General features: G+C 35.3%; 1 protein-coding gene across 1 annotated transcript in view; it reads right to left on the bottom strand.

Annotated features, from left to right (window-relative positions):
- LOC129745402 (soluble guanylate cyclase 89Da-like) overlaps window positions 1-26,432 on the bottom strand; it is a 67,933-nt gene extending 41,501 nt beyond the window's left edge. The window contains exon 1 of the mRNA XM_055738470.1: window positions 26,316-26,432. The gene's annotated coding sequence lies outside the window, so the exon portion shown is untranslated. The remainder of the gene's footprint in view (window positions 1-26,315) is intronic.
- Between the last annotated feature and the right edge of the window lie 405 nt (window positions 26,433-26,837).

Genomic DNA, 26,837 nt, shown 5'->3' on the forward strand with positions numbered 1-26,837 from the left:
CAGCAATACCTCTCATCATTACGACTCGAAGTCTGAACTCTCCACTAACGACTTGAGAACTGACCTCGCAATGACTCGAGATTGCCTCATAAACCTATCCTCTTGGCGACTCGAGGCTTGATCTCTCCCCTTACGACTCGAGATCCGACCCCTCCTCGCATTCCATGTGGTTTATCTATAGGTGGGGACAAGACTACCCTTGCACGAGTGTGAGAATCAGTTTTTTCAATGTTTTGATTGCTACGTCACAAACGTCCATGAGCGTCTCGACGTTGAAGTCGCCATTCATCGACGACATGCAACGTTCCATGTTATTTAAAAAATCACAATCAAAGCACCCTTTTATTTACGCTTTTTCTTCCTTACACCCAGTACGGCGCGCTATGAGTGCTAAATAATAAACAAACTTATTTGCGTCCCAAACATTCCTCCTAATAAGTTTCTATGGCTACATTCGGACGCCTAATACTGGACTCCGTGATAGCGTCGCGTTACGTCACAATCGTTCATAAACAATTGTATAAATACCAATGTGGTGGAAAGAGAGGTGATGAGAAAGGAACGTTGCAAAAGTAGAAGTAAAGTTTTTTCTTCGTAAACATAGTTACCATGACAGAAGTGACGTCACTACCGACCATTTTCGCGACGCATTTTGCCTAGGATAAATGAAGCTCCCTGACAACGGCGCGTCGCGACGCAGGGCTTGTTTATGTTTATTTTCTTACTTTCTCTCCGACGCGCAATAGTGTGCGTTCCTTTGCGCCACCTTAGTAAAAGTGTACCTCATTGTATGGATACAACAAATTAATACTAAAGATTTTTGTTGTTCCCACCTATAGATAAACCGCATTGACTCAAGGTTGGCGTACACATACCTCTCCTCTGCACATACCTTCGTCTTGTTGATTGGAGGCCTGATCCCGCAACTCGAGATCCGACCTCTTATCGTAAAGCCTCGGGGTTGACCACACAAACTTCTCCTTCTGAAAACTCGAAGGCCAGAGCTCTTATCTAACGACTCGAAGCCCACCCTCTTGTCTCCAGGATTCGAGGTTCGGCACCTTTATGCCGTCGTGTGCCGATCGAGAGCAGCTTGTCCTAGACTCGCGCCTATCACAGCACACGAGCGGGACATTACGCAACTACTCGGATGATTCCCGACGAAGACGTTATCCAACACCGATTCGAATAGCTAACTCAGCGTCCAGAGCCACTCTGCCCGTGGGTATTCCCCGTTCGTGGAATAAACCTTTCCCAACGATTTCCTCTGCGAAGAAGGTATAATCTTATCCCCGCAGCTTCGATCGATGGGAACGGTACTACTCACAAACTCCCCGAAGGAGGAGCATCTTACGCACGAACGCTGCATACCCACGGCATCCGCTACGCTGAAGATGGTGCCTTATCTTTGTAGCTTCGAATCGTGGGATCGGACGCACTCTACTCGACAGCCCCCTGTCGATGGGGTCAGTCAACTCCTACCGTAGTCTGGTCTTCTTGTATCCCCTTGGCTGGCAACCCTAGGATTTCTGGCCCGCGACTTTTTCTGCCCGTCTTCTGCCATATCGAGAGCAGCTTGTCCTAGACTCGCGCCTGTCACGGCACACATTAGGGACTTTGAACGCTAAGACTCGGATGTTTCCCAACAGTGACGATATCCTACACCGACTCGAGAGGCTCACCCAGCATCGAGAACCCCCGACAGTGGTTTACCTCCTTCCTACGAGGTCCGTCTTATCCACGCAGTTTCCCCCGTAGGAAGCGGCACTACTCGGATACTCCCCGGCGATGGGGTATTCTACAGACGATCACGGAGCACCTATGACCTTCTCTACGTAGAAAATGATGCCTTATCTTTGTAGCTTCGATCAAGGGACGCACACTACTCAGATGCTCCCCGGCGATGGAGTAATCCTTCACCGTTCAAGGTCTGCCGTTGACTCCAGTTCCTCTGCAGGGCAGTCATGATCCGGTGAACCCATCGCTGACCACCTGCCAAGTGTTGGAATCCATACACATCCACTGCCCCACGTTGTCTACTGTCATGTCGGGCCCACAGGCAGCAAGTATGTTGGTACGTACCGCCACAAACCTCGAACAGTGCTCGGATTTTTCAACCAATTCATTTTTCAGAGCCATACAGTTGTTACCGATCTCCTTCACGCTTATAGAATAGACGAACTGTGGCGGGCGTCATGCCGATCTCGGTTTTGTTATATAGAGGAGGATGTCTATTGCTATGACAATAAGTCCAATAAGCCCAACGTGTGAGAACTCGCTAAGAAGGAGAGCATTGTCTGATGCTGGATGCTTCAGGAAGTACCACTATCAGAGGTGCAAAGAGATCCCTTTACGCTACATGCAGTGCCGATTCTAACAACTCGACGTCAGCCACGAAAGAATCATCTTACCACTATCGATTCGGAAACGTGGCCTCGCCACTCTGCCCGGCCTGTGGTGACGAAGAGGAGACACCAGATCACGTGATGTTCGTTTGTCAAAAGTTCGAAGCGCACTAACCAACATATTTGCCGCCTGTGGACCTGACACAACGGTTGATAACGTGGTACAGAGGATGTGTATGGACTCCACCAATTGGCGTGCGGTCAGCGATGGGTTCACCGGATCATGATTGCCCTGCAAAGGAGCTGCAGTCAACAGCAGTTTGTGGCTAGTGTGCGTCCGATCTTATGATCGGAGATACACAGATAAGCCATCAACTTCTACGTAGCGGAGGTCATGGGTGCGCCGCGAACGTGTATAAGACTAGACCTTTTTCGCAGCGGATCTTGTAGAAAGGGGGTAGACCACTGTCAGGGGGTAGACCACTGTCAGGGGGTACCCACGTTACCCTGGGTCGATTCTGGGCGAGCCTCTTCAGTCGGTGTAGGATGTCGTCACCATCATGAAACATCCGAGTCGTAGCGCTCAAAGTCCCGAACGTGTGCTGTGACTGGCGCGAGTCCATCACAAGCTGCTCTCGATTCGACGGGCTGAAAAAAGCCGCAGGGCCAAAATCCTAGGGTTGCCAGCTAGAGGGGGGAAAGAAGACCGGACAACCCCATAGATGGGGGACTGTCGTGTAGAATGCGACCAATTCCAAGGTTTGAAACTACTTGGATAAGTCAACCCGATCAGGAGAGCATATCAAAATAATTACTCAAACATATCTCACCAAGATATTTACATCTGGTTCAGTTAAAATTAAGTACTCCAAATTTTCGATTTTAAGTTTCTCCAATCCGAATTATATCTTATTCTGATTGACAGACTTGAATGGGGTTGAGCTCATTTTCAATTATCAAGATTTTTTTCGGATTGTCGTAAAATAAAATGATTATATCTTATTTTGATATACGTACAACTTTTTCTGAAACACGGACATCGAAGTCAACGGCCCAAACCGTAAATTAATGAGTTTCGCTCAATTTGGAATCTAAAAATGGGGCATGGTTTTAGCAAACAATGTGGTTTATTGACATCCCACTAGAAAATTTTCTCGTAGCACTCATATCTTGATAAGTTATAATTTTGATAGGTGTTGTTCTGCCCAATATCAAACTATGCTATCTGAACGAGATATAATCTTGAAAGGAGCATATCTAAAATTGATATAATTTAGCTATGATCGCATAGATTTTTTGATATCATTTGAGATATTTTAACATCCTAGTAGTACTGAATAATAACTCATTAGGATAGGAAAAAATTAGTATCAAAATAACTTATCTTGATATAATTAAGTTTTTCTCTCCTGATCGGGAATATCTTCTGCGTAGCAGATGCCGTGGGTATACCGTTTTCGTGAGTAGGATGCTGCACCTCCGTATCTGACTAACGCATTTCCCAATGATCGTTGGGAAAGGGTTATTCCACGGTCGGGTAATAACCACGGGTAAAGTGGCTCTTGACATTTGAGTCGGTGTAGAATGAAGTCTTCGTCGGGAATCATTTAGACTAAATAATTTTGAACAAAAACAAACCTATCTTGTGTGTTTTTCCCGAAAATCGAATAAAGACTGTTTTAGCCACCGCACGTTTCGCAAACTGGAGTTATATCCGCTTTACTCTCAATTTCCCAATATTCTTAATATAGTTCAGAAAAAGCTTGTTCGGACTAGAAGGTTTTGGAGCAAATGATAACTATCTAGTGTGTTCTTTAGGAATCGAGTGAAGTCTATTTGAGCAACCGCACGCTTAAAAAAATTGAGGTATGCCTGATTTAACCTCAATTCAATTCCCTCAATGTTTTCAATATTTCAGAAAAAGTATGTTAGGTCTTGAAGATTTTGACCAATTCACAAATAAGGCCGTAAAAATTATATTAAAAATGTTGGGAAACTTAGGATAAAACGGCCATTACTCCAGTTTCCGATACGTGCGGTTGCTCAAACGGCCTTAATTCGCTTCCTCGAAAAAAATCACTCAAAATAAGTCTATTTTTTTTACTTTTTTCATAATTAATTGAAAAATATAGGGAATCTATGGTAAAATCAGCCATAATTCCATTTTCTGAAGCGTCAAACAGTCTTATTTCGTTTACTCGGAAAAAAATCTCACAAGATAGGTGTACTTTTGTTCAACATTTTTGAATCTATATCAGTGTTTTGTCTGGATTGTTAACAACAATTTAGGGAAATTGGAGGTTTAAAAGGGACTATATCTCCGTTCGTAAGCTCGTGTGGCATCTAAAACTATTTTCAATCGATTTTCCGGACATTTTCACTGGAGGAAAGTATATTTTCATAGATTTGGTTCGAGTAGAAGGGAAGATATTGAATTTCTTCGCGATTTATACACTTTTTCCCCCATTGTGTGCTGCCTGTAATCAGTTTCTCGATACGACGACTAGAGGCGCTACAAAAGAAAATGGCCCGATACTTACTAAATACAAACCTCACCTACAAACTTTCATAACTTAATTTACCGCTACAAACTAATTTTAAATATTTTAAAAGGTATTTTAATTATAAAAACATATTGTTCTGATTAAGGAATCGAAAAACTTCAAAACTGTGGATCAAATTAAAGTTTCAAGAAATTATCTCGCAAGAATTTGAGCCAGACAAATCCAAGCTATTTTACCGGAAAAACTGGCCAAATACGGGTATTTGGCAAAATTTTCAAACCAAAATCCGTGCAAATTTGGACAAAGTTAAAACATTTTTAACAACAATCAAGAAAAAAAACATTTGAATTTTCTTATCGGAACACATCGGCAGATTTTAATTTTATTTCAGGCTTCCAAAAATAGTTCAAGATTATTTTGATAAAACTTGCTCCAAAAAAAATTTTTTGGACAAAACAATAAATCGGGCATCCGGGCCGGACTGGACCTTTCCCTTTTTAACAAAAAAAAAAATGATTGAACTGAATGCAAGTACAAATCATGCCATGTAAATCAGTTTAACAAAAAATTATATGATATTTATACATTTTTGTATTTCAATTTATAATCGGTCATTTTATCATAGGTGTAAAGATATCAGCTGCAAAATCTTTCCATTAAAACTTGTGAGAAAATCAGGCTGAGTAACATTCGATTCTTCATATACCACAACATTCGTTTTTTTTTGCTTCCAACCATAATCCGATTACCCGTTCTCTGTATCTCGATGGCAAGCCTCCGGTATACATAGGAAATCCTTCCCATTAAGCCGGAAGCTTGATTCATTAATGGAAGCCTATTTTTGGACGATAACGACGGCAGCGTCATTTATGTTTATGCCATCTGCCGTCAGCAATCATAAATATTTCGTTCCACGATGATTAACATTCGCATCATGATGACTCCTCGGTGTCGCCTAAGCCATCGAGGAAATTTCTGAGTCTCGCTTTAATCAAGTTGAACGTTTATCCTTAAGAGTGATAAGGAATTTTCTTTTGGCTGAAAACTCGGAAACAAGTGGTCAAATTGAGCGACAAACGTATGTCACAACCTTGAAAAAAATGTCGATAGAAAGAAATTTATTCCTATTTCCGAACAGGTATCTCTTTGTGAACGTGTCTGATTTCGTCTAATCGAAAAGTAATTCCTCGAAAGTATCAACATCCTTCGTGGGCGAATAATCTTCACCGTCCCCATCATTGGTGAGACAGGTGGGTGGTCGATGTCTTAGCCGAAATTGCCTCAATTTTCGAAAAATGCCGTGGAGCTCCATTTACAAAATCGGCGACAAATGAGGGAGCTGGAAACACAAACCTTAAACAGTTTATCTTTTTCGGTTATCTTTTGCCGTTTCGTTTTCGCGACCGCGAATCACAACACTACTTTGGCTTGGTCGGAAGATGGGGCAATGGCATTTCAATCAATTTCTGATCCCAGCTTGTCGCCCGAGATGGAGTACTGCGTGAGATTTTCTTCGAGGTTTCCCGCTTTTCGAACGATAACAGAGCAACGTCTGTTTATTTGGGTTTTGGTTTTCAACTACCGGATGCCAACGGCAGGGATGTTAATCGTAGTTTTTTGAAAAAATTACTACAATTTTTATGTTCAAAAATATTTGAAAAAACTGAATTTCGGAAAATTGAATGATTAATCTTCTATGTTATTAAATAAGTCAAATCGCTTCAAAATCATATTACTCAAAAGTGACTTGGCCAACCCTGTTCAGCACTTTACAGGGCAATGTGGATGGGAAAACATAAAAAGTGGAGGTGTCACATTGGCGAGTGAGATTTATGTAAAGCGAGCGTGACGTATTGCAAAGAAGTGGAGCTTTCACCCAACTGAGCGAGTACAATCGATACAAGCTTCTATTCAGGAAAAGCAGCTGTAATCGGTTTTAAGATTTAAGGCCTCGAAGCGTAAAATTGGAGTGCTTGACAGTGACATTCATGAGAATGTAACCCTAAATTTTTTTTTCTATTCTTGAAGTTGGCTTCCCGGTAAGCAGATTGTAAAACTTGTTTAAATTTGAATTTTTAAAAATTTAGTTCTTTCAATCGTAGTTAATAATTTATTTTATCTGTATTTAAAAAAAACTGAACCAACTTTCCGATGTCATTGACTGCAACCCAGGCTAATAATGGTTTTTTTTTTCAAATAGGCACGTTCCCAAAATTTAAAGAAAAGAATTTCCAACATGCCGGCAACGACGACGCCTCACACGACAAGAAACCTTTCACGGTCAATTACCATTAAGGCATGCCGGAAAATTGCCGAAGTTGTACATTGAATGGAGTAGAAACTCCCGGAATAAAAAAAATTGTCCCCAAAAGGCACCCCATGAGTAAATGAGATAACGGCACATTGTCGCACCCCGATAATTTCGATTCGCTTCCTGAGAGAAGGCTCTCCTGGGGACACCGGAAAACAAAATCAGATTTGCCTTTTCTGCCATTATTCCGGTGGCTCCAGCGAGGGACCAAAATAAAAAAAAATTAATTAAATTCCCGAACCAAGATTAAAGGTTTTCACCTCCCTTTGGTCGGTTGGATTCTGCGAGCGAGGTTGTTGATGATGAATGGAACAACTTTTTGGCAGCGGAGATTTACATGGAAGAAACATTCGTGTAGCCGGTCAAAATCGTTACGGACCGAAAGAAGATGGTTCCAGTGTATGAGCCCTTCTAGTTGGACCCTTCTATGTAGGGACGGATAGGCAGCTTTCAAGGGAGAAAGCGTGTTGAAAAGCAGTGCGATATGATAACGTCAAGCGATGGTGTTGATGAAAAATGAAGGATGTGTTTACTGTTGATCCTGGCGATTTTTTATTTGGTGTTCCCATTCCGGCTTTTTGATGGAGTCAAGGTGAACTCGCTTCGAAGTGTGAAAATCAGAATCCTGGGCATCTGAAATGAGTGATGATGATTGGTGTGGACAATTGATATAAGAAAACAATATATTTAAAAGTATCTGGTGAGTTTGCATCAAAGTTTTTGAAATATGTCTTAGTTCAAATGTTCCGTATTTTCAAATTTTTTTATCGTTGCCTTGGTTTTGTCTAAAGCTGAATTTGATTTGAGTCTTAGTTCCGAGGTTCCAACATACATAACGTCGTTTGGCCTAAACGGCGATCGGATCAAAAGTGGAAAGTGGTCAACTTAAATTCGCCGAAACCTACACCGAGGCAGTCTTCACACAGCTTCCTGGAAAGGAGTATTATAATTATACAGCAACCGGAGGGGGGAAAGGTTGCAAACATAGGCCCTTATTTATTCAGCTTAATTGAAGTTTCGTTTAAAAAAGAATAACACTGAAATGTTGATCGAATGAAAAGGACAGCTTGAGCAGGCTCAAAATATCAACAGGTTGAGATGACAGCTTGAAATAGAAAGGCGATTTGAGGAGATAGCTTGAACATATCGATAAAGATTTCAAGCAGGTTGAGAAGAAAGCTTGAAATTGAAAAAACGAGTTGAAAGGACAGCCTAAACACATCAATAGAAAATTCAAGCGAATTGAGAGAACAGCTTGAAAATGAAAGGCGAGCTGAGAGGACAGCTTGAAATTTGAATCGAGTTGAGAAGACAGCCTGAACATGTCGATAGAAATTTCAAGTGAGTTGAGAGAACTGCTTGAAATTGAAAGACGAGTTGAGAGGACAGCCTAAACATATTGATAGAAAATTCAAGCGAGTTGAAAGTACAACTTAAAATTGAAAGGCGAGTTGAGAGGGCAGCCTGAACATATCGATAGAAAATTCAAGCGAGTTGAAAGTACAACTTGAAATTGAAAGACGAGTTGAGAGGACAGCCTGAACATATCGATAGAAAATTCAAGCGAGTTGAGAAGACAGCTTGAAATTGAAAGACGTGTTAGGAGGACAACATGAACACATCGATAGAAATTTCAAGCGAGTAGAGAAGACAGCTTGAAATTGAAAAGCGAGTAGAGATGCCAGCCTTAATATTTGTATCTGTACAAATTTCATGCGAGTTGAGAGGACAGCTTGAAATTGAAGAGGACAGCTTTAAATCTTAACAAATTGATAATCAAATGGGTTGAGCAGACAGCTTGAGATAAGATAGCAATTCAAAAACAGGTCGAGAAGACAGCTTTAAATTAAAAAAAAAGTGGGTTTAGCTTGGATATCTTATACAATTGAAAATCAAGAGGTTTGAGAGAACAACTTGAGACAAGATTTAACTATGAAACGAATTGAGAGGACAGCTTGAAATGAAGAAATTATGTTGAGAGGTCAGATTTAGAATCTGATCAAATAAATAATCAACCGAGTTGAAAAGACACCTTGAGATGATATGGAACAATGGGGCGAGTCCAGAGGACAATCTGAATAAATTGTTTAATATCTCAAGTAACAAAAAAAATTGTTTGTCGATTGGAAAGCATGAAGTTTGTTAGAATATAAATACTTTATAAAAATAAATAAGTTACGAGGACTGTTTTAAATGAGAGTAAACAGGGATGAAAGTCGGGAGACTGCTAGGATTAATTGTTTTGAATTTCGATATGAGAAAGCAGCTTGAAAACGAAAAAAAGGCACATCGATAGGATAGCTTAACATTTCCCAGATTGGAACCAAGTGGTTATGTTAAAAATTTGAAATTAAAAATGAAATGTGAGTTGAAAATGCATCTTAATCTATCAAAGAGGTGTATTATATAAATAGTTTTTCAAATTATGCAGCACCTGAGAGCACCTGCAACGGTTCAGGTCTAAATATTGGTTTTGTTCACGACCATTTAAATCACCGCTGGATGTAATTTTTCGGGGTTTCTTTTGTTGATTTTGTTCGGTGATGTTTTTAACAAAAATTCGCTAGTTTTACGTTTCGGTCTACTTTATTCGACCATCTTCAGAAAAAAAAACAATTTTTCCGCCTGCTAGGGCCGTCTCTCTGCTCTAACTTAGAGCTCTAACTTAGAGCAGAGAGACGGCCCTAGCAGGCGGAAAAATTGCTTTTTTTCTGAAGATGGTCGAATAAAGTAGACCGAAACGTAAAACTAGCGAATTTTTGTTAAAAACATCACCGAACAAAATCAACAAAAGAAACCCCGAAAAATATTGGTTTTAGGTATACCAGTTTTAGCAAAGTTTTAAATTATGGAATCGGCTAAAACACGCGCTCCCCACCGGTGTGATAGCAAATTTAAAACGGGTACACTTTTATTGCAGACACTGAATAATTGAAAAGAAAAAACTCATTTTAATTGAAAAATTGCTAAGTTTTGAATTTTACACCGTCATTATTCTACCAGGATTTCCTTAACTTAAAGTCTTTTTAATGAAGTTTGTTCGAAACAAGTAGAAATGGATTGACGATTGAATAACTTTCTTTTTCCAATTGACTTCGACCGATTTCTTCCAGGCCGAAACGAACCCCCTGTCGAGCTGGATCGGTTTTTACTAGTTTCAACTTGCTTCATTGACAACGACCTGACTAGTTTCAACCAAAACATTGGCTCATTGAACAAATACCAGTTGGCAGAAACCGATTTTTATCTATGGTTGAACGAAGCTTTAAAAGCCAAAATGACTATACGCAGCGAGAAAAAAACTTAATTGAAACAAAAAAACATGTTTCTTTTAAAAATTGACTCATTTTGGGGTGCTGATTCCAAATATTAATTTAGTTTACCAGTTCTTGTTTATAGGTAAAAATTCATTAAACATATTTGTGCTTTTGTTTGGGCAATCTAAACAGATTGGTAAACATATGCTCCTTTTAAGTATTCTTAAATAAAATTTTCATGATTATCAGTAGTTTGTAATGTAGCAGAAGGCTTTTTAGCCAGAAATTGAAAGGAATTTTTTCTAAGAATCATGTTAGTTTAGTCAATGTTATCGAACAATATATCATATTTCACGGTTTTTATATTAAAACCGTGAAATATGATATATTGTTCATGTAGATTATAAATATTGTTAACAACTTTTGACAAAAATCGGTCATTACACTGATATTCAATTTTTTTTAAGTTTATTATTGTTTTGCGTTAATTTCATTAGGATGCTTCTGTTATTTTCCTTTTCTTATTCATATAACGTTTGAACTCGAGAAACGCTGACTGGGCTCTCTAATTCGTTGAGGCCAAAAGCTATTTATTAAAATATGAAGTCAAGAATAGTGTGACATAAATTATTTATACTTGATACGGTTTTTTGTTAACATGTTTTCTCAATTTGTGTTACGTATTGACCGGTTTTGGCGGAAAAAAAACTTTCAAATAATTTCACAAAAAGAAACAATTATTACACTCAATGCTACCCAAACATGTGTGAAAATAATCATTATTGGCTAAAATTTTCTCACCGTGAACCCCAAACATCTAAATCGGTCTGTCGTATAATTTGAAATTCTGTTCCAAATTTGCATGAATTTGGAACAAAGGCGTATAACTGTTGGGAATTTTGAAATCGATAACTGTGCTAAAACCGAACCGAAAACCGTGTTTTACATACACCGTTGGGACAGCCCTGATGATTTACACAATTTTAAACAACGTGGTAACACGTAATTTATGAAAGAAATTTAGGATATTAACCAGTGATTTGCATTTCAATTGAAAAACAGAATAGAGAGTATATCAACATCCGCTACGCATTGTAACGTAAGTTCTTCATACTTATTCCACATTCATTTCAGAGGAGTAGGCCTTGATTTGAATGCAGTGCACGTGTTTTTTCTCGCCCGTCGAAAATTTAAGAAAATTTAGAGTTTCTTGTGAAATTACCTATGTTTAGATTTATTGAATTAACCTTATGGTAGTGTTGATAATGGATGCCTTTAAGTAGCAAGTCAGATCCTGGATTGAATCCGCTGGATGGAGTGTGCTTGGTGGAGAGACCAACGGTGTTCGAAAACGGACGGGTTTTTTTCGTTTTGCCGCATTAACTACTTTATTTGGTTTTCAGTATGGTTTGATTATCAGCATATGAATGGGTGCCCCTTGCTGGAGAATATATCGAATATGGATTTCTAGAACTAGTGTATTATTTGTTTTTGGAATATTGTGAATATTAATTGTAAATGTTCTAAACGGTAACAAATGAGAGTAGGGAATCGACATAGGAAGTTTACAAGTTTTCAATCAGTGCCTTGGCGTCGATGTTTTTTGACTTGCTGCGTCCAAAGTATTTGCTCGTTAGCTTTCGTGCGTATATGCAATTTTTTATTCGCCAGAATTATTGCCATTGTGTTTTCGTCGCCAAAATATGCTGAAGATAATTTTATGATTACCTAGTGATAAAGTTATGGTTGTTTGGAATAGACCAACACCATGGTTGACTTCCCCCTAAAATTGAAGGAGCTGTGCTTCCCGGTGGCCTGCCGCAGATCAGCGATGCAATTCTAGATTTCTTGAACATAAGAGACGGATAATGCTTTGGTAAGCCCGTTCTTTTTTATCTATTTTTTTTCCTACTCTCGATCATACTAAAGGCTGTTACATATTTGTAAGTCGTGTATCAACAAAACAGATACATCAAAAGCAAGATAAGTTCCATTTGAGGAACATTTTAACCAGAAAAAAATTAACTTTTGTGTAATATAGTTGAACAAAACTTTGCATTTTACTTTGTCTTGGAGAACTTTGTTATTTTAGCTAGTTTTTGGATTTCATCTCTCATTTATTCAGAAATACTTTAATTAAATATTGAAACATTACACTTTATTTTCGGAATTATATTTTTGGACAGTTTTTAACGTGTTCGGGAAGCGTAAATCAAACCAAATCCTAACATCAAATGTAGATTTAACAGTGAAATGACACATTCTCCACATCTTTTGATTCGCCTTTACGAGTTTTGTAAAATTATTGGATTAAGTCATGTCAAGATAACAGACACGTTATTTTCTTTAACTTTCTACTAGTAATAAACAATATTTTGGTTAAGTAACAACTGTTACTAATGAATCGGAGGTTAACAATTTTCTGGAAATAAATCTGAGGAAATCAATTGACTAGGTAGTGAAAGTTTCAAACATTTTTATCCAGATTGTTATGATGATTGGCGGTTGAAATGATGGTGAAAGGAGATTTTTATGAATTAAACTTACGAAGACCTGAAATAAGCATTAATTAAAATCAATTTTGACGTCCATGTTGTATGTTGTATGTTGGTAATCCACCATGGGTGCACGGATTCACCGCAGTTTTACCAAAGTATGAACACTTCTGCATTTTTGTATTAACTGTTCTGGATATCTATAATGCAGAATTCCCCATACCCGGCACCATGGCTTCGTGTTCTCTGTTGTGGCTGTGCGTACATCGTGTTAATGTCGGTGTTTATTTTGGATGAATATTTCAATCAGAAAATCAATTTTGACGTCCATGTTATCTTTAAACATTGTTTGCAGCTTTGCTTAAAACTAATTTAAAAAAAACATTCCATTGAACTATAAAGGCCCTATCATTCTAAATATTCTTAAAGCGAGAGAACATAAATGATATTCATTCATCATTCAAAATCACGCCGTTTTCAATTGTTTTTCGGTAATATAGTTTAAATTATATTTCGGGTTGATAAATAAACTATAACTATCATTATAATCATTAAATTATAACTATAGATGGATGAGCTGATGATTTGTTCACGAAATATAATAAAAAAAATTTCATCCATTCGGCCGCAGATGGACCAAAGTTGATAGCAAGCTCAAGCTATTTTTTTTCAGGAGTTGTTTTGAAAATATATGATGTGTTAGATAATATAGTGAGGGAAACAGCTAAATTGCTTGTAGAAAATTTTGATGGTTGATTTTCTACCTATTTGAGTGTTCATAATTTTTTAGGATATTCAAATTAATAACAACTCGTAAATATTAATAGGAGTTTCCTCAGGAAATGTCTAGCATAGGAGGTGTAGGTGAAACGAAGATCGCACCATTTTCCAAAAAATGACTCCTGAGCCAAACCTCTCCCTTACTAACACAACCCTTCCTGAGATACTTGAATATAGATTCGCAGACGTATAGACGGTTTCTATAGCTGGTGATACTGACTTATCATTGTTCAGCGCTTTTCAAAACAAGCTTTTTAAGAAAACTGGAATAACAGATTTATAGTTGATCCTAAAAAGTATCTTAATAACAATCCTTCCTTCATCCCTCATTGACTATTAGGACGTGGCCGGCGTCGTTATTCATCATTTGTAAAAGGAAAGCATGAGTTTTGTGCATTGAGAATGAATTGCTAATCCCGAACAGCATTCATTTGTAGCAACGTCAGTCAGTAAGTCGGCTAGAAAGTGAGCAAGTCAGCAGTGTGTGTCGTTCCCCCAGCAGCTTGTGAATTACATACACAATGAATTAACAAAATCGGGCAACATTTGCGGCCAAGGGAACGCCAACAAACTACAAGTAAAATAATTCCCAAGCGGATATTTTGCGAAACAGCTTTGGAGGGTTAAGGGACTAGCAAATGTTCCACAAAGGTCAATAAATGAATTGGTACTGTGAAACGAGGCTGGGTCATTCGGCCGAAGGTTAATCGGCCGATAGACGTTAGGCCAAATGCGTTATCCGGTCGAATAGGTTACAAGGCCGCATGCGGCCAACGGTTATCCAGACCAAAAGGTCGTTAAGCCGAAAAAATGTTAGGCCGAATAATCACTAAGCCGAATGGACGATAGGCAGATTGATCCTAGGACCTCATTGTTGTTGGGTCTTGCGGAATGCTGATCAGGCAGAATGGTTGCTAGGCCAAATGGACGATGCATGTCTACACGTCAGCCCGAATGGTCACTAGGACGAATAGTTGTTTGGCTGAATTATCGATAAGCCGAATAGTCGTAAGGTCGAATGATAATTAGGTCGAATGGATGACATCATTGACGCTTGACGTAAGGCCAATTCAGCCTAATGAACAGTCGGCCTAACGTCTATTAGGCCAAGTGCAGCCTTCGGCCGAATGTCCAGGAACCCTTTAAAACCCCCGACGGGAGTTATTTAAAACAAAAAATAGATTCCTCATATTACATTCCAAATCTTAAATTTCAGTTTTTTACCTTGATTGACAGAATGGAAAAAATAATTTCCTAACAAGATCCCACACTGAGAATTGATTTATGTCTGATATCTTCAGCAAGAGTAAGACGTTCTGACATGGAATTTTAACCATCCCACCATAGCGTCCTACACACATAACTTCTCGCACGCTTTCGCAAAAGGTTGATTTAAAATAATTCCCTTCAATGAAGCTGCAACATTCTTCATATACAGTTACCAACCTCTATGGTTTGGTCCTTTCCTGCAGCAGCCGTTTTCTACCTTCGTTGCTTTTGACAGCTCATCTCCCGATGGGGACAGCCAAATTTTACCTTTCCTCTCACTTTACTCTCACAGACTTATACCAAGACGAAGGCAGGGTAGGGAAAAAAACCTTCCCAAATATACTGCAAAGTGTGTCGTATATTTCGGTCGTTATTTTTTTCTTCGTTCGCCATTTTTTCTTGTCCTCTAAAATAAGGTGAAAAACCTTATAATCGCAATAAAATGGGGAAAAAAGTGTAACGATGAGGAAAGTCAGCCTGCAACGAGATTTCACTGTTAATGGTGTTCTGGGGAAGGAATATTGAGAAGAATAAAAAAATGAAAATACTGCAAGTTTATTTTCGAGCCCAGACTCGGCAAAACAGTCGAGCGTCTGGTGAAAATCCCCGGCAAAAAGACGGTTTGGGATCGCTGTCACCTGAAATAAGAAACCTTTTCCCGGAAGCTGATCCCAACATTCAGTGGGTGAATGGAAAACATTTCCTTGGTAGAGCGTTCACATGTTGAAGGTACTATTCGACAGCATTTGTGGAAGGGTCAGTTGAAATTGGGCGTCAAGCTTTCAGGTTGCGGTTTTTGCATTTCCTTCTGGATTTAACGATGTTGGGTTGAGTTTTTTTAAACTAAGCTTATTAAAATCTGAACAATATGAGAATTTGATAAATTTAGATTTTTTTTCCAGTTTGAAAAAAAAAATTAAACGATTGAAATATTTATAGAATTTAGAAGTCAAAATTCTTAAAACGAAGTTCCTTCTTCATTTCAATAAATCATATCAATTCTTGATAGTAGCAAATTAACTTTATTAATTAGCTCTCCATACGGAAACAAAAAACTTTCAACCTTAAGCTCGTCTCATTTGATGAGAAATGTTTCGCCCCCCCTGATCGGAAAGATTACAATCTTGGAAAGTTAGCTGTGGATGTCGATGGGCAAATCAAAAGTTTTCCCTTTGCTTTCATAGAATTTTTTTCCCATCTCCTCCCAAAATGTCTATTAAAGTCCAGAACAAAACATGGTTTCGAGCAGTTTTTTTTTCGCTAGCTCACACCAACCATGAAACATGGCCATTTTGTGCCAGACCATATTGTCACGTTTTTCTCGGTAAAGTTTCGATATTTTCGGAGATAGAATTTGTACTTGTTTGTTCGTTCGTTCGAACATTCCGTCGTCGCCGGATGAGTTTTCCATTGATGTGATTATGGACGGAAATTAGACGTAGAGCTTTGATCACATTATGAGCCATATTGGATTTTTTTCTCTAATACCAACCATCCTTTTGGCATCTCGCGTGTCCAATCGTTTTTGGGATTAACCGAGCGTGACAGTGTTAAGGAGATTACATTCTGAGTTTGGAGCTGGTAGCAGAGATTAGGTCATTTGTATGAGTTTTAGCACCACATATCTCCTAGAAGATAATTTTTTTTTTCTAAACACCTATTGAGCAATTTAGTGTCCTATTATTGTCTTTATGATAAAAATATGTTGTTTTGGGCCAAATTGTGTAAAAATAAGCAGAGGAGTAACATTTTTAACCCTCTAGAAGCCAATTTTTTCACAGGTGCTTAATTTTATGATTATAAACAACTTTTGTTCTGAAAAACTTTATAGTTGAGATTTTTTGTTTGGCAAATTTTCCTAAAATTGCATAACTACAGGCGCTAAGTGTAGTATCTAGAATCAGGAACAGTTTCTAACCCTTTAAAGTGTCCGTAAAAGAGAACTAACTTCAGGAGATCTGCACTGCCGCTCATAGCAAGTCCGTCCCATTTGCGTTTTCATCATTTTTCAGTTTATCGCTGGAAACACTTTAATTTTATATGTTATTTCAAGAGAAAACTTTGTTGTCAGTACTTTGTTCTGGAGAACATTAAAAAAAACCTCAAGTAAATTTGTCCCATTGGACGAATGATCGCAAGTCGGTCCCTCAGCCATAAGGGCCCAGCAAATGATTTTCAACAGAATCAAAACAAAAAAATAATCCTTATAAAGCGGGAATCTTTCATAAGCCGTCAGAGTCAGATTCTGTTGATTACTTTGATTAAAAACGCATACAAATGCCGAATTATCGAAAGACTTTTTACGAATTTTCAATGCCGTTTTTCTCATTTCAACAAAAACGCAAATGGGACGGACTTGCTATGAGCGGCAGTCAGCACTTGATGGTAGTTGACACTAGAATGTTTATTATATTTTCTTGTTCTTAGGTTGGCATGCTTAGTTGTAAAAATAAAGAACAAGAAAGCATATTCCAATGTATTCTTTTCTGATACTACACTAAGGAACTTGACTTTCAGATGCTTTTTCGATTGTAGTTTTTACACATTTCAACATATTAATAGTGACCCATAGCTATATTTTATATTCGTTAGAGCCAGTTCACTGGTGTTGGGAAAAAGTGGTAGAAATTTTGGCACTTTTAGCACATTTTGAAAACTTTTCCATGCAAAAATTTTATCAAGATCTTTGGGTGTAGTATTTTTTTACAGCACTTTTTCTCTTTTAGCCGTGTGTGATGGAAATAATGCTATTTTTGCATCACAGCATCCAACAATCCAACACGTGTTGCAAAAACACTTGAAGGCCACCGATCTTGAAACAGTATTTGCATGGAAAATTTTTCAAAAAGTGCTAAAAATGTCAAAATTTCTACCACTTTTTCCCAACACCAGTGAACTTGCTCTTACCGAGAACGAGATTCAGATCATAGTAGGCAGTGGCATATTTGAATAAAGCTTTCATTATTACGTCAGACAGAGGAAAATTTACACGTATTTTTTGCCTGTACGAATAAATTAAAGTGTTTTTTGTAAAAACAAATCTTCTTTTCCTATCAAGGTCCGAAATTTGAACTTACCCCTGCTGAAACCTCCAGAAGCGGCAAGTAAAATCCGTTAGATTACTTCTCCAGTAGAGTCCGAGGTTTGATATTTGGTTCCTCCCACCGTCAGGTAAAACCTCTTAGATTACTCGGCCAGTATAGTCCTAGGTTTAATATTTTTCCATTTGTTTTCATAGTTTCCCAACTCCACCTTTAGACGGTGTTTATGTTTCATCTCTCCTTCCGAACATAGGATATTTTTATCTCTAAAAACCAATCCAGAATGATGGTAGCTCTTTGATCAAACTGCCAATCATTTTTAGATTGAAAAACACGTCGACAAAAGATTTCTGAGGCTACCGAATAAATCTTTTTTGTTTAGAAAAATTGCTCCATTTAAAGTTTTCTCATGTTTTTAAGCTTCACTCAGCTTTTTCTATTGACAACTGCTGTTCAAAAAGTTTTCAGAAAAAAGGATTATAGATTAGCATATTTTAAACGACTAAGGGAAAAAATGCAAAACCAACTATTCCGTACGGTTTCATGATTATTTTAGTATTTATTGTCTTCTGTTTGTTTCAATTTTGTCTAATTTTTTTTATTTCGTTTTTATCTCAAAGTTCATTTTTTTTATTTGCGTCTCATTTTTGTGTCCATTTTTTTGAGTATCATTTCTTGTGTCATTTTTGTTTAATTTTTTGTAATGTAGTGCAATTTATAAAGTTTTTAGTAATTTTTGATTTTCAGATTTAAAGAGTAAGGACGGATTATTTTTAAAATATAACCTTTACTGAAATTACATAAGCAGCGTTCAAATCTGTATCTGTATTTGAGCATTGAAAAAAATTGATGTTCATTTGAAATTTTTTTCTAAATAATTGTTTTTGAATACAAAACTAATAATTTTCAAAGAGGAATGTGCATTTTTTATTTGATTAAGTAGATAATGTGGTTACAAATCCGGGAAGTTTTAAACAGTGAATTCCTGGGCGAAATTTCATAAATCTCGAATTCTTTATTGAATTTATGGTCAAACCAAGGTATATCCAACAAAATCTGAAATAAACTTTTATCAAAGTTTAAAACGTTATCTACTTGTCAGCATTCTCCAGCACGATCCACCAATTTTATACAAAAACCTGGCAAAATCCAGGCATTTGATTTCAAAATTGACGACTAAAAATCCGAACAATAACCGGGCAAATTTGGTTAAAACCCAGAAATTACCCAACAAAAATCAAGAAAAAATAATGAAAATAAAAATTTTAAACCAAAACTCAACGACAGATTTTTAATCGGCTTCCAAAAAACCTTTCAAGCCGGAATGTTCCCAAATTTTGTATTAAATCCCGGATAAAACCGGGAAATCTGGCAACTTTAATCTATAGTGGAAGATACACGGATACTCTTAAGATATTTTACTGAAAGCATAAGTTTTTGGTGATTGTGTAGCTTTTCCAACATTACTTTTAGATATTTGTTAAAGTATCCTATCCTATCGATCAATTGAAAAATTTGACAAGTCTGTTATTGTTATAATTTTTTTGGTCTCACTTTTGTTTCAGGTTTGTTTTTGTTCTGTCAAAAAATTGTCATACTGTCTTGTTGTTTTTTTGTTTCGTTCTTGTTCCATTTTATTCTCAATTCACTCATTTTAGTCCCATTTTTGTCTGATTTTGTTTAATCTGTGTCTGATTGTAGTCATTTATAAATATTTAAACTCATTAGGACCTTGAACACAGACACATTCCCAGATAAAGGAACACTTTACATTTTACAGCTTTTAAACTCAGATTTTTTTCATTTTTGACAGTCTACCAAAAGTTTCCCCGATTAAAAGAAATTTGTATTTTTTTTATAATTGAAAAATAATTTTCATTTTTCTTTATACAATATGGTCCATCTTCTTACTCTTGTGATTCCTTAAATTAGCTTATCAATTTTTCATTCCCAGCTAATCTTTCAGTTAGCTCAAGCCTAAATAAGCAACATCGTTAACGTGTTTTCGTTCAGAATCGACTACCATCCATCGTCGCAGAAATTAGTCGAAAATTTTGCTCCAATTAATTCATTATGCATGGAGCCACCGTACCGTATCCGGATTTTCGGAAATCCTCGGTCCCTCGTTTGCTTCTCATGTCGGCGAGGGCCCTGTCTTGTGGGAGCTGCTGTATATTTTTTTCTACAGATTTCTTTCGAGGGAGCAGAAAATTACCTCATCAAAAAATTAAGACAGCTTCCCTGCTTTGAGATCTCGCCATAAGGTTTCCCTTTAAAAGGATATGTTTATTTTTATTTATTTTTTCAATTTAAGAATGAGATTTTGAGCTGAGTCATACTTCTTCTAAAAGCTTTGTGAGAGATTTAAAAAGTCAGGCTGATGAACTTTTACAATCTTTTTCTCGTGACAATCACTTTCTTTTATAAATCGAATGAATTCCACTTCAATCGATGTAGCAGATGATTATGGACAGAATCTGTATAGTTAGGACATCTGGTTGGCAAAAACCATTGAAAATTTATGCTCGGTTCAATATCTTTCTCATTGAATGGAAATCCATTCAAAGACTATCGTTTGCCCTCTTCAGACAGTCAGCATAAAGGAATATACTTTTGTCATATCTTTTCCTCCAAAGATAAAAAGGAAGGCAAACTGCATAACCTGACCGGCGAACGACATTGGAACAGACAAGGTGAGAATTTCAATGCCAAGCTTCACTTAAAGCACTTCAGAGCTTCATGTTGACACATTACGGTTTGTAACACGAAAATCCATAGAATCGAATTTCTTTCTCACGGGTATCATTCGTCTGCGTTTTGTCCGTCGCCTGATGGCCTTGTTACCGTTTTTTTGGGTTATTCTCTTTAAGTCTAAAGAAAGTTGTGCTAGGAAGAGTATTGGAGAAAGCAATTCGCTTCACATAATAATGGAAGCCGTACTTTTGTATGTCTATTTCATTTGTAATGAAGTGGCAGATTTGAAAAAAGATGATTTTTTTCAATTTTTTTAATTGTTATTGTAATCGTACAGAAAAACCTCAAAAGCAACAAAATAATTTTCATTCAGATTCACCTTCACCCCAAATCGACAGAAGACTAAATTTGACTCGAAAACTTTTCATTTCTTTCATGACGAGCTCACAAGTTTCACTTTTCACGACCCAACTTCCAAGAAATGGCACGCTCTCGGAGGCAGAACTTTGGCCAACATTACGCGATAACTGGTGGACGCACGTCTTGGGGTTTGCATTTTTTTTCCGTAGGAAGGTATGTTTTTGGTTAATGGTGGTAGTATATCGAACGCAGCTTGTGTTTCATTCGCGAGCAATTTTCTGTATGCCATCAATCGCGGACGACTTGTTTACGAGCGAAATAAGGTTTGAACTGGTTAGAAAAAAAAAACAGAAAATATTGAACCCAGTTATTCTTACGAATTTAAATTTTTAAAAATAGAGACTCCAGAGAGTACTTTATTCACAGTTTTATCATATCAACAGTTCTAGAAACTGATCGATAGAAGTGGCTCCAGAGAGTGATGATCTTAATATTCTTGCAATTTCGATTTTTGTCATTTTTGTCATTTTTGTCATTTTTGTCATTTTTGTCATTTTTGTCATTTTTGTCATTTTTGTCATTTTTGTCATTTTTGTCATTTTTGTCATTTTTGTCATTTTTGTCATTTTTGTCATTTTTGTCATTTTTGTCATTTTTGTCATTTTTGTCATTTTTGTCATTTTTGTCATTTTTGTCATTTTTGTCATTTTTGTCATTTTTGTCATTTTTGTTATTTTTGTCATTTTTGTCATTTTTGTCATTTTTGTCATTTTTGTCATTTTTGTCATTTTTGTCATTTTTGTCATTTTTGTCATTTTTGTCATTTTTGTCATTTTTGTCATTTTTGTCATTTTTGTCATTTTTGTCATTTTTGTCATTTTTGTCATTTTTGTCATTTTTGTCATTTTTGTCATTTTTGTCATTTTTGTCATTTTTGTCATTTTTGTCATTTTTGTCATTTTTGTCATTTTTGTCATTTTTGTCATTTTTGTCATTTTTGTCATTTTTGTCATTTTTGTCATTTTTGTCATTTTTGTCATTTTTGTCATTTTTGTCATTTTTGTCATTTTTGTCATTTTTGTCATTTTTGTCAATTTTGTCATTTTTGTCATTTTTGTCATTTTTGTCATTTTTGTCATTTTTGTCATTTTTGTCATTTTTGTCATTTTTGTCATTTTTGTCATTTTTGTCATTTTTGTCATTTTTGTCATTTTTGTCATTTTTGTCATTTTTGTCATTTTTGTCATTTTTGTCATTTTTGTCATTTTTGTCATTTTTGTCATTTTTGTCATTTTTGTCATTTTTGTCATTTTTGTCATTTTTGTCATTTTTGTCATTTTTGTCATTTTTGTCATTTTTGTCATTTTTGTCATTTTTGTCATTTTTGTCATTTTTGTCATTCTTGTCATTTTTGTCATTTTTGTCATTTTTGTCATTTTTGTCATTTTTGTCATTTTTGTCATTTTTGTCATTTTTGTCATTTTTGTCATTTTTGTCATTTTTGTCATTTTTGTCATTTTTGTCATTTTTGTCATTTTTGTCATTTTTGTCATTTTTGTCATTTTTGTCATTTTTGTCATTTTTGTCATTTTTGTCATTTTTGTCATTTTTGTCATTTTTGTCATTTTTGTCATTTTTGTCATTTTTGTCATTTTTGTCATTTTTGTCATTTTTGTCATTTTTGTCATTTTTGTCATTTTTGTCATTTTTGTCATTTTTGTCATTTTTGTCATTTTTGTCATTTTTATCATTTTTGTCATTTTTGTCATTTTTGTCATTTTTGTCAATTTTGTTATTTTTGTCATTTTTGTCATTTTTGTCATTTTTGTCATTTTTGTCATTTTTGTCATTTTTGTCATTTTTGTCATTTTTGTCATTTTTGTCATTTTTGTCATTTTTGTCATTTTTGTCATTTTTGTCATTTTTGTCATTTTTGTCATTTTTGTCATTTTTGTCATTTTTGTCATTTTTGTCATTTTTGTCATTTTTGTCATTTTTGTCATTTTTGTCATTTTCGTCATTTTTGTCATTTTCGTCATTTTCGTCATTTTTGTCATTTTTGTCATTTTTGTCATTTTTGTCATTTTTGTCATTTTTGTCATTTTTGTCATTTTTGTCATTTTTGTCATTTTTGTCATTTTCGTCATTTTTGTCATTTTCGTCATTTTCGTCATTTTTGTCATTTTTGTCATTTTTGTCATTTTTGTCATTTTTGTCATTTTTGTCATTTTTGTCATTTTTGTCATTTTTGTCATTTTTGTCATTTTCGTCATTTTTGTCATTTTTTTCATTTTTGTCATTTTTGTCATTTTTGTCATTTTTGTCATTTTTGTCATTTTTGTCATTTTTGTCATTTTTGTCATTTTTGTCATTTTTGTCATTTTTGTCATTCTTGTCATTTTTGTCATTTTTGTCATTTTTGTCATTTTTGTCATTTTTGTCATTTTTGTCATTTTTGTCATTTTTGTCATTTTTGTCATTTTTGTCATTTTTGACATTTTTGTCATTTTTGTCATTTTTGTCATTTTTGTCATTTTTGTCATTTTTGTCATTTTTGTCATTTTTGTCATTTTTGTCATTTTTGTCATTTTTGTCATTTTTGTCATTTTTGTCATTTTTGTCATTTTTGTCATTTTTGTCATTTTTGTCATTTTTGTCAATTTTGTCATTTTTGTCATTTTTGTCATTTTTGTCATTTTTGTCATTTTTGTCATTTTTGTCATTTTTGTCATTTTTGTCATTTTTGTCATTTTTGTCATTTTTGTCATTTTTGTCATTTTTGTCATTTTTGTCATTTTTGTCATTTTTGTCATTTTTGTCTTTTTTGTCATTTTTGTCATTTTTGTCATTTTTGTCATTTTTGTCATTTTTGTCATTTTTGTCATTTTTGTCATTTTTGTCATTTTTGTCATTTTTGTCATTTTTGTCATTTTTGTCATTTTTGTCATTTTTGTCATTTTTGTTATTTTTGTCATTTTTGTCATTTTTGTCATTTTTGTCATTTTTGTCATTTTTGTCATTTTTGTCATTTTTGTCATTTTTGTCATTTTTGTCATTTTTGTCATTTTTGTCATTTTTGTCATTTTTGTCATTTTTGTCATTTTTGTCATTTTTGTCATTTTTGTCATTTTTGTCATTTTTGTCATTTTTGTCATTTTTGTCATTTTTGTCATTTTTGTCATTTTTGTCATTTTTGTCATTTTTGTCATTTTTGTCATTTTTGTCATTTTTGTCATTTTTGTCATTTTTGTCATTTTTGTCATTTTTGTCATTTTTGTCATTTTTGTCATTTTTGTCATTTTTGTCATTTTTGTCATTTTTGTCATTTTTGTCATTTTTGTCATTTTTGTCATTTTTGTCATTTTTGTCATTTTTGTCATTTTTGTCATTTTTGTCATTTTTGTCATTTTTGTCATTTTTGTCATTTTTGTCATTTTTGTCATTTTTGTCATTTTTGTCATTTTTGTCATTTTTGTCATTTTTGTCATTTTTGTCATTTTTGTCATTTTTGTCATTTTTGTCATTTTTGTCATTTTTGTCATTTTTGTCAGTTTTGTCAGTTTTGTCATTTTTGTCATTTTTGTCATTTTTGTCATTTTTGTCATTTTTGTCATTTTTGTCATTTTTGTCATTTTTGTCATTTTTGTCATTTTTGTCATTTTTGTCATTTTTGTCATTTTTGTCATTTTTGTCATTTTTGTCATTTTTGTCATTTTTGTCATTTTTGTCATTTTTGTCATTTTTGTCATTTTTGTCATTTTTGTCATTTTTGTCATTTTTGTCATTTTTGTCATTTTTGTCATTTTTGTCATTTTTGTCATTTTTGTCATTTTTGTCATTTTTGTCATTTTTGTCATTTTTGTCATTTTTGTCATTTTTGTCATTTTTGTCATTTTTGTCATTTTTGTCATTTTTGTCATTTTTGTCATTTTTGTCATTTTTGTCATTTTTGTCATTTTTGTCATTTTTGTCATTTTTGTCATTTTTGTCATTTTTTGTCATTTTTGTCATTTTTGTCATTTTTGTCATTTTTGTCATTTTTGTCATTTTTGTCATTTTTGTCATTTTTGTCATTTTTGTCATTTTTGTCATTTTTGTCATTTTTGTCATTTTTGTCATTTTTGTCATTTTTGTCATTTTTGTCATTTTTGTCATTTTTGTCATTTTTGTCATTTTTGTCATTTTTGTCATTTTTGTCATTTTTGTCATTTTTGTCATTTTTGTCATTTTTGTCATTTTTGTCATTTTTGTCATTTTTGTCATTTTTGTCATTTTTGTCATTTTTGTCATTTTTGTCATTTTTGTCATTTTTGTCATTTTTGTCATTTTTGTCATTTTTGTCATTTTTGTCATTTTTGTCATTTTTGTCATTTTTGTCATTTTTGTCATTTTTGTCATTTTTGTCATTTTTGTCATTTTTGTCATTTTTGTCATTTTTGTCATTTTTGTCATTTTTGTCATTTTTGTCATTTTTGTCATTTTTGTCATTTTTGTCATTTTTGTCATTTTTGTCATTTTTGTCATTTTTGTCATTTTTGTCATTTTTGTCATTTTTGTCATTTTTGTCATTTTTGTCATTTTTGTCATTTTCTTCATTTTTGTCATTTCTGTCATTTTTGTCATTCTTGTCATTTTTGTCATTTTTGTCATTTTTGTCATTTTTGTCATTTTGGTCATTTTAGTCATTTTTGTAATTTTCGTCATTTTTGTCATTTTTGTCATTTTTGTCATTTTTGTCACTTTTGTTTTAAGAGGAAAAAACCTGAATGCTTTTATGATGCTGTTAATGATTCAAAATTTTTAGGCACAAACAAAATTCCGTTTTCAGGTTAATGGGTTTCGCCCAAAATTAGTCCCCTGATCCATCTTAATTACTTTCTTAACAGCACTTTTCCATCGATGGGTTCAACAGCTTCCAATAAAGAAACGCAAGGAGGCAAGTTAAAAAAAACTTCTCCGACCGGAACTCGTTAATCCTTCGTAAACCCACCGGTTATCATCCATTCAACTTAACCGCCAAACCGTCAAAAATTCATAACACTTCTCCAATAGCTGCTGGAAACAACCTGTCGAAGCCACTTTTGCACCACATCCGAAGGGATTATCCGGCTTCCCTACCACTGTCTTAGAGCACCGCTAGCACAAAAAACACCACAAAAACAGCCTGGGTTCTTGAATATTTGCACCGAATAAAACGGAAATGTTTCTTGCACAGCACCCGCAAAAAAAACTAACACACCGGAACCGTAGAGAACTTACTTCCTTACGCACCACAAGACCTAGCTCTTTTTCCCATCCGGTCGCGGCGGTCGCTCGAAACCGACTGAATTCGCAGTCCACCGATGAGTGCTGTTTTTATAGCATAACACCAAACTGAACCGTTTGTTTTTCGTGACACGAACGGCACGAAATGACCGACACCTCTGATGTTTGAACGGTTTTCCCATAAAATGAACGTTGAACATCTCCATCTACAGGATTCCTGTTTCCGGTTGGAGGTCAGCACTAAGCCACCGAGTCCGTAGCTGGCCTATCCTATGTGGTGAGCCTTCGGGGGTGGTTTGAATTCTCCAGTTTTTTTTTATCGTTTTAGAACCGGGGCAGCAGTTGCTTGATTGCTTCTAAACAGAAACAGCACCGTAAGTCTGTGATAATGCCGAAAACGTGAGGAGCTAGTGCTGCTTCTACTAACCGGGAGGGTTCGTGTTTATGGCAAACGCGTCGGCCGCCGGGAAAAAAAAAGACAACTTCTTCCAAATTAAGCCGAACAAATATCTTTTT

Source organism: Uranotaenia lowii, chromosome 1, assembly GCF_029784155.1.
Source record: "Uranotaenia lowii strain MFRU-FL chromosome 1, ASM2978415v1, whole genome shotgun sequence".
Classification (NCBI taxonomy): Eukaryota; Metazoa; Arthropoda; class Insecta; order Diptera; family Culicidae; genus Uranotaenia; species Uranotaenia lowii.